Source organism: Callospermophilus lateralis, chromosome 6 (genome assembly GCF_048772815.1).
Source record: "Callospermophilus lateralis isolate mCalLat2 chromosome 6, mCalLat2.hap1, whole genome shotgun sequence".
In the NCBI taxonomy this organism is placed as follows: domain Eukaryota; kingdom Metazoa; phylum Chordata; class Mammalia; order Rodentia; family Sciuridae; genus Callospermophilus; species Callospermophilus lateralis.
Window position 1 is genome coordinate 99,204,034 of NC_135310.1, and position 6,176 is coordinate 99,210,209.

A 6,176-nucleotide genomic window follows, 5' to 3' on the forward strand; every position below is an offset into this window, starting at 1 on the left:
AATATCATGGCTCCTAATATGTTCAAGACTAATAAGAAAACAATGTATCATGTCTACTGTGGTCTCTAATACAATTCGAGTGTGAAAGGGGACTTTATACTTTTTGTTTTCTGTGTGTATGAGAAAAAGGACAAATAAAGGACTGAGTGGCTCAGTGACGCTTTGTTAACAGCATGCTGTGCCTTCAACAGAGCCTTGCAGCATGCTGGCCAGCTGCAGCTTCTGTGAGCAGCAGGTTTCCAAGGGTCGCTCACTGTAGGGCTGTAGCTGGTCTCTTGGAGGTTAGTGTCTAAGCAAACCTTGTGCCTTAAGCCAATTAAAATCATCATGCACTAGGTGACTTTTCAGAAAGTGTCTCAATGTGTGGACTCCTCCCTATCTGACCTGCCTGGGACCTCCTGTTCTTCTCTGGTTCCTCACTATTAGTGTCCTGATGGACTTCCAATCTTTTTATTTATCGGGAAACTACTTAACTCCCTAACCATTAGCCACAGCCCAGCCTTTCTCTAGCTTCTTTTTTAAAAAAAAATCTCTACATATGTCTCAAATCCATCCTCTCCTTTCCATTTCCAATATCACTGGTTTAGTTTAGGCTCTCATCATTGATTACTGGACAGTTAGAATAGATGCAGGCTAATCTTTTCTGAGTTTGACCTAGCTTTAGTCCATTCTCTACACCTGTCTCTAACCCATCAGTCTATAAGAGCAGATCACTAAAAACCCTCCAGCAACATTCTAGCTCTTAAAGACAGGTCTAGGATCTAGCATTGCAGGCAGTGTTCCCCATCTCTCACCTGCTACCCCAGCCTCACCTACAGCCACTTTCACTTTATACTTTTAAAATACCTTGTGCATTTCCTACTTCTTATTTTGAGATTCTGGTTGGATAGCTTGAAAGTCACAACATTTTTTCCCCACTCCCTACTACTTATTTTATTTTATTTTGGTATCAGGGGTTGAACCCAGGGGTGCTTAGCCACTGAGCCACATCCCCATCCCTTTTACAAATATTTTTATTTTGAGACAGGGTCTCTCTAAATTGTTCTTGGTCTTGCTAAGTTGCTGGCTTTGAACTTGCAACCCTCCTGCCTCAAGCTCCCAAATGGCTGGGATTACAGGTGTGTGCCATGGAGCCCCACTGTTTTCTTTTCGTTACTTTAATCCTGTTTTGGAATAGGTGGCAATAAGCAAGCAAGCTAATAATCCCCTTCTTCCCTTGTTCAAAGTAGGCTTACAATAAAAAATGATGCTGGGAGAAGAAGGAGATACAGGAGGAGGTAGCTGCTGTGATGACTTCTGTTGGTGGGACTGTGGGTGTATGTTTGTGTGTGTGTGTGTGTGTATGTGAGAGAAGGAGGAGGAAGAGAGAGAGAGAGAGAGAGAGAGAGAGAGAGGAAGACTGAGAGATAGAAACTCAGGGCATTTTAGCTCTTATTGCAGAGCTTCCTCTCTGAATCTCTACACACATTAAACCCAGCTGCTAGGTCAGTAAAGGCCTAGCAATGTCAACAGACTTTTCATCCAGGGCTCACTCCTAAGAACTGAGATTGTGATGTTTATGAGAACCAGTCACTTCCCACTCAGTGAGTTTGAGTCCCAGTCTATAAACTCTGTTGTAAGATAGGTTACCTTTACTTTTTAAACTCAGGTTCTGACTGACAGTCTCCCTTTACTCCATTTCTGGTGCTCCCCACTTCCTCTACCTTAAAGTTGTGTTAAGGTTTTGGTGTCCTATAAGCTGCCATGCAAAGGCATCAGGGAAATGGGAGGGAACATTTGTATTCCCAGGTTATGCTGACATGCTCCCTGTCACTGCCCCTAAGTCTGCTTCTGGGTTATTCTTAGGACTCATTGAAAATATAGCTCTATGATCTGTGCCCCTGGACGTCACAAGCAGTCCTTTATATCTGGATCCTCTACTGGGACTCCAGAAGTCCCTGATGTAGAAAGATCCTTCCTCTAGCAGAGAAGTACCCTTTTTTTTTTTTTTTTTTTTTTTTTTTTTTTTTTAAGGTTGGGGAATGTCTTTTTGCTCAGAGACCACTGGCCCTCTACAACTGTAGCCTTAACAGACTTAGGCTTGTGGAAAATAAAAACCAGGTATTCTCTTGTAGACTGCTTCTGCATCCTGCCCTGCCACATGGCTTCCTGTATGGGTAGAGTCAGGAAGGGAAGGGCCCAGATTACCTTGTGAAGGAAAGATCCACTGTAAAGATAAAGTGAAACCCAGGGCAGCCTTTAATGTAGGGTGGAAGTTTTGAGCCATGTAATTCTGAAAGGATCTCGAGTGTTCTAGGACTGGCAGATCTTTGGGAAAACTGAAGTGCTAGTTAAGTGCATTTGGAATGCACTTAGCATTTATTCCTGAGGGGACACTCCATTTGGATTGGTTTGCTACCATCCCAGCTAGGCAGAGTTTTCTAGCAAACTAGCTTGGAGGCAATGGATCTCCTTGTGTCCAGGCACTGGTCCCTGGTTTTAGGTTGTGGAATTGTTTTCACTTAACACACATGTGAACACCCTTGTTTCCCTAGAATGGGCCTGTGGAAGTACCAAGTACCTAAAATTTTACAGACTTTGTTTTAGTTCAATAATAAAAACTTTTTTTTTTTTTTTACTAAAAAGTAATTCTTCCACTTAAGTATTAACTGTTTGAAAGAATAGCTATATAAAAGTTACTAGCAAAAATAATTTTCTGGAAACAACAAAAATAATTTTCTGTAGTCTCATTAGTGAGGACAGGTAATGAAAATGGAAACATAAAGGAAATATAAAGCCAGACCCTTGCTATGTGAGCTATGATCACTTGTGTGGGCCCTAATTGTTTCAACAGGGATGAACTGATGATCTGTAATTGCATTTTAAATACTAATGTGTTTGTTTAAGTTTTTGTTGTTGTCTCTAGTAATGGAGACAATACATTTAAAAGAAAGAAAAAGAAAGTATTGGAAAGATACAGGGGCATCCTAAAGAATTGAAGATTCAGCCACCAATTTGGGAAGGATAGATATGGGAGCTTCATGGACCTTGTCTTCTGTTGTTAATGTGACCTAGTTTCAGTAACTTACTATCTCTGTGTGTTTGTTGCTTCATATTTTCTGGAGTGGTAATCATATTGGCTTAACTGTAGACAGTCCATCTAACTCTGGATCAAGCAAGTATGAATAGGCATCATCAATCTACTGAATACTTCCTATATGTTGGGCATTGCTCTAAGAACTTTTCATGTGGTTTTTATTCTGCCACAATAACCCTATGTATTAGGTACTGCTATATTTCTTATTACTTGGATAAGAAAACCAAAGCCTAGAGAAGCCTAACATTTTCCATGTGATTTTGCCCAAGATCGGTATGTGCCATAGCATGCACATATCTTTAACTTTCTGAGTAGACAGCATAGAAGGTAGCTGGAATTTGGTCTCTGCAAATGGCCTGTTTCTGCCTTCGGGCCCACAACAAACGATCATAGCTCACATCTTTTTTCCAACAGAAGTCATAGCCACATCTTAGCTATGAAGTACTTGGCAGCAGAACCTCCTCCATGACAGAGGGAGTTAGGAGAAATATGTGGGAGTAAGTTGACCTTGGGTATGGGCAGGAGCAACCCAGAGGCGAGGCAGCAGCAGCAGTAGTGATGGGTCCAGCTGGATTCATGGGGATCACAAGCCAGCATTTTCAAAAGTCCCACAGTTTCCATTTCTTGGGCATTTGAAATGTTAACCAGAATTCTTGGGGGTACAGCAGAAAGAGATCAGCACTTGGTTGCCAGCATAAACATGGAATCACCGGCTTTTTGTTTGACATCTATTTAACTGAATATTTTAATAGCTTCTTTCTTTTTGTTTTGTCTTATCTCTCTTCTCTAGTTTTCTTCTTTTTATTTAAAATTTCATCGTCTTCCTATTATCATTTTCTCCTTTCCTGCACCTTTGGGCTTTCTTTTACTCTGAATGCAACGATGTCACTCATCCCTTATTTTATGCCATGGCCCCCAAACTCATATGCCTACCGGAGGAGCCAGGTATCATAAATGAATGAAGTGGGCCATGTGGGTACTGTGTCACACTGGAAAGCACATGTCCTTTCTATAAAGACGAAACCACCACTAAGCCCGGTGTCCCACATCTGAATTTTCAGATAAAATCTCCTAATTTTTAAATGTTTGCCATTAATTTGCCTTTAAATAGGTAGGCCAACCACAGTGAATCTTCTTGGTGGGTTTGTCAGTTTTGGGTAGCGTACTCTCCGAAGCATGAGGGACGTGGGGAGTTTCTGCTTTTCCATACTGGTCTCTGAAGGGACTTGAGATTATCCAGTCTATTTGACTCAATCCCAATCTCCTAGTTGATTATGTATGGAAGAAAATGTATGAACCCTATTTTTGTGAATATATTATTTTCTGGAAGATATATTTTAAGCTTAATATGTAAAGATGATAATATTTAATTGTAAGATAGCTTTCTTTTATTTAAGTCACCTTTGCCTTCTTAGATTTCAAACTCCTTCAAGGAAGAAACCTGTGTGGTATCTGGGACATATTTTTAATTGACTGACATAAATAAACATCTACTTAAAATATAAGATTGAGTATTCTGTAGTTAAAGTATTCAGTGTTTGAATTTGTCTTCCTAATGTGTTTCTGTTTTGTTGGGCTATTTTCAGGTATGTTTGCTTTTCTCTTAGGTAAATTATTTAAAATATCCTTCCTCTGGAAAGACTATTTGTAGAGACTCAAATGCAAATTAGTTCTTTTTTTTTTTTTTTTTGGTTTCAATGCATCTATTGAGCAGTCTTTGGTGGAACAACAGAAATAGTGGAAGCCCTGGAGGTCTGGCAGTGCACAGGCAGAGGCTCCAGGGTCAATACAGAAAGCAGAGTCACAGAAGATCATTGGGGAGAGGGTCACAGGAGGTGAGCTAGCATTTGCACTACAGGACTCTGATATCCAAAGGGATCTGACAGGCTGCCTCTGACTGGGAACTCTGAGCAGGGACAGGCAGGCATTGCAGAAGAGTGAGTGCCAATTCCAGTCAAAGTGCATTCGGGAACTCAGTGCAGGAGCCCTGTAGCTGGCGGACCACGAGTTCCTTTCTGACTCCTGCGACGGATGAGAAGGCCCAAGCCAAAGAAGATCAGCCCCAGCACAAATCCCCCAATGCCACTCAACATCTTGCTCTTTGAAGATTCAGACTGTGCCCTCCACTCCACTGTGATGGGGCTCTGGAGGCTGGGATGCTCCACGCGGCAAGTGTAGACATCTCCACGCTGTGGAGTAACTTCCAGCATCACCAGGATCTGGAAGGTCCAGTCCCCATTCCTAATAAGTCATAGGATGTCATCACATACTTTTTCCTTCAGAATGATGTGTTGACAAAAACATCATTGCACGCAAATTAGTTCTTGATGTCTCTATTTCTATGGTTTTAATAGGATAGGATTAAAGGGGACTTGCAAAAACAGATATTTGTGAAAAATTTGAAAGACTTTTACAATTTTAGAAAGATTCAACCTTTGGATACTTAACATAGTTTTTCTTTTATTTGTGATGTATTTGGGGAGATTTGTGGTAGTGAGCAGGCACAGAGGACCAAAGAATCTTAGAGTTGGGAGAGTCTGTAGAGTAAGTGAAGGCTTGATCCCTTGGAGTAGGAGGGTACTCCCTACACCCAAAGCAGTCCTTATGAGTGCACCTGATCCTTGTGCAACATGGGGGTTAGGGTTGCCCCTCACATCACCTGCAGTCAAAAGTTATTATATGACTTTTGACTACCCTAACACTTAACTGCCCACTGTTGACTGGGAATCTTATGGATAACATAAGCAATTGATTAACATGTATTTTGTGTGGTCTATATACTGTGTACAGTGAAAAACATGTGAAAACAGTAAGAGACCACTTTTTATTTTCTCTCCAGCAATTTATTGGAGAGACCAGCTGCTCAAATGGAGATGTGATCTGATCATGACATTCTGAGCTGCTACTTGAATCCTTCCAACATCTGAGCTCACTGTAGTAGCAACAGAAGATGTCTATGAAATCACGCAGTTATAGTATGTGCTGCAGTTTATTTTATGCAGTTATGATTTAATCCTGCATCTTTGTTTACATTTCTCCTAATGGCAAATGGTACCATGTATGGTCTGTGTTTATGCATAAGTTTGGATAAATTTTAACA

General features: G+C 40.9%; 1 non-coding gene across 1 annotated transcript; it reads right to left on the reverse strand.

The window, feature by feature from the left end:
- Positions 1-5,312: 5,312 nt before the first annotated feature.
- LOC143402663 (small nucleolar RNA SNORD63) lies at positions 5,313-5,388 on the reverse strand. Its single transcript, XR_013091738.1, has one exon. It is a non-coding gene; the product is annotated as a small nucleolar RNA SNORD63 (small nucleolar RNA).
- Positions 5,389-6,176: the final 788 nt, after the last annotated feature.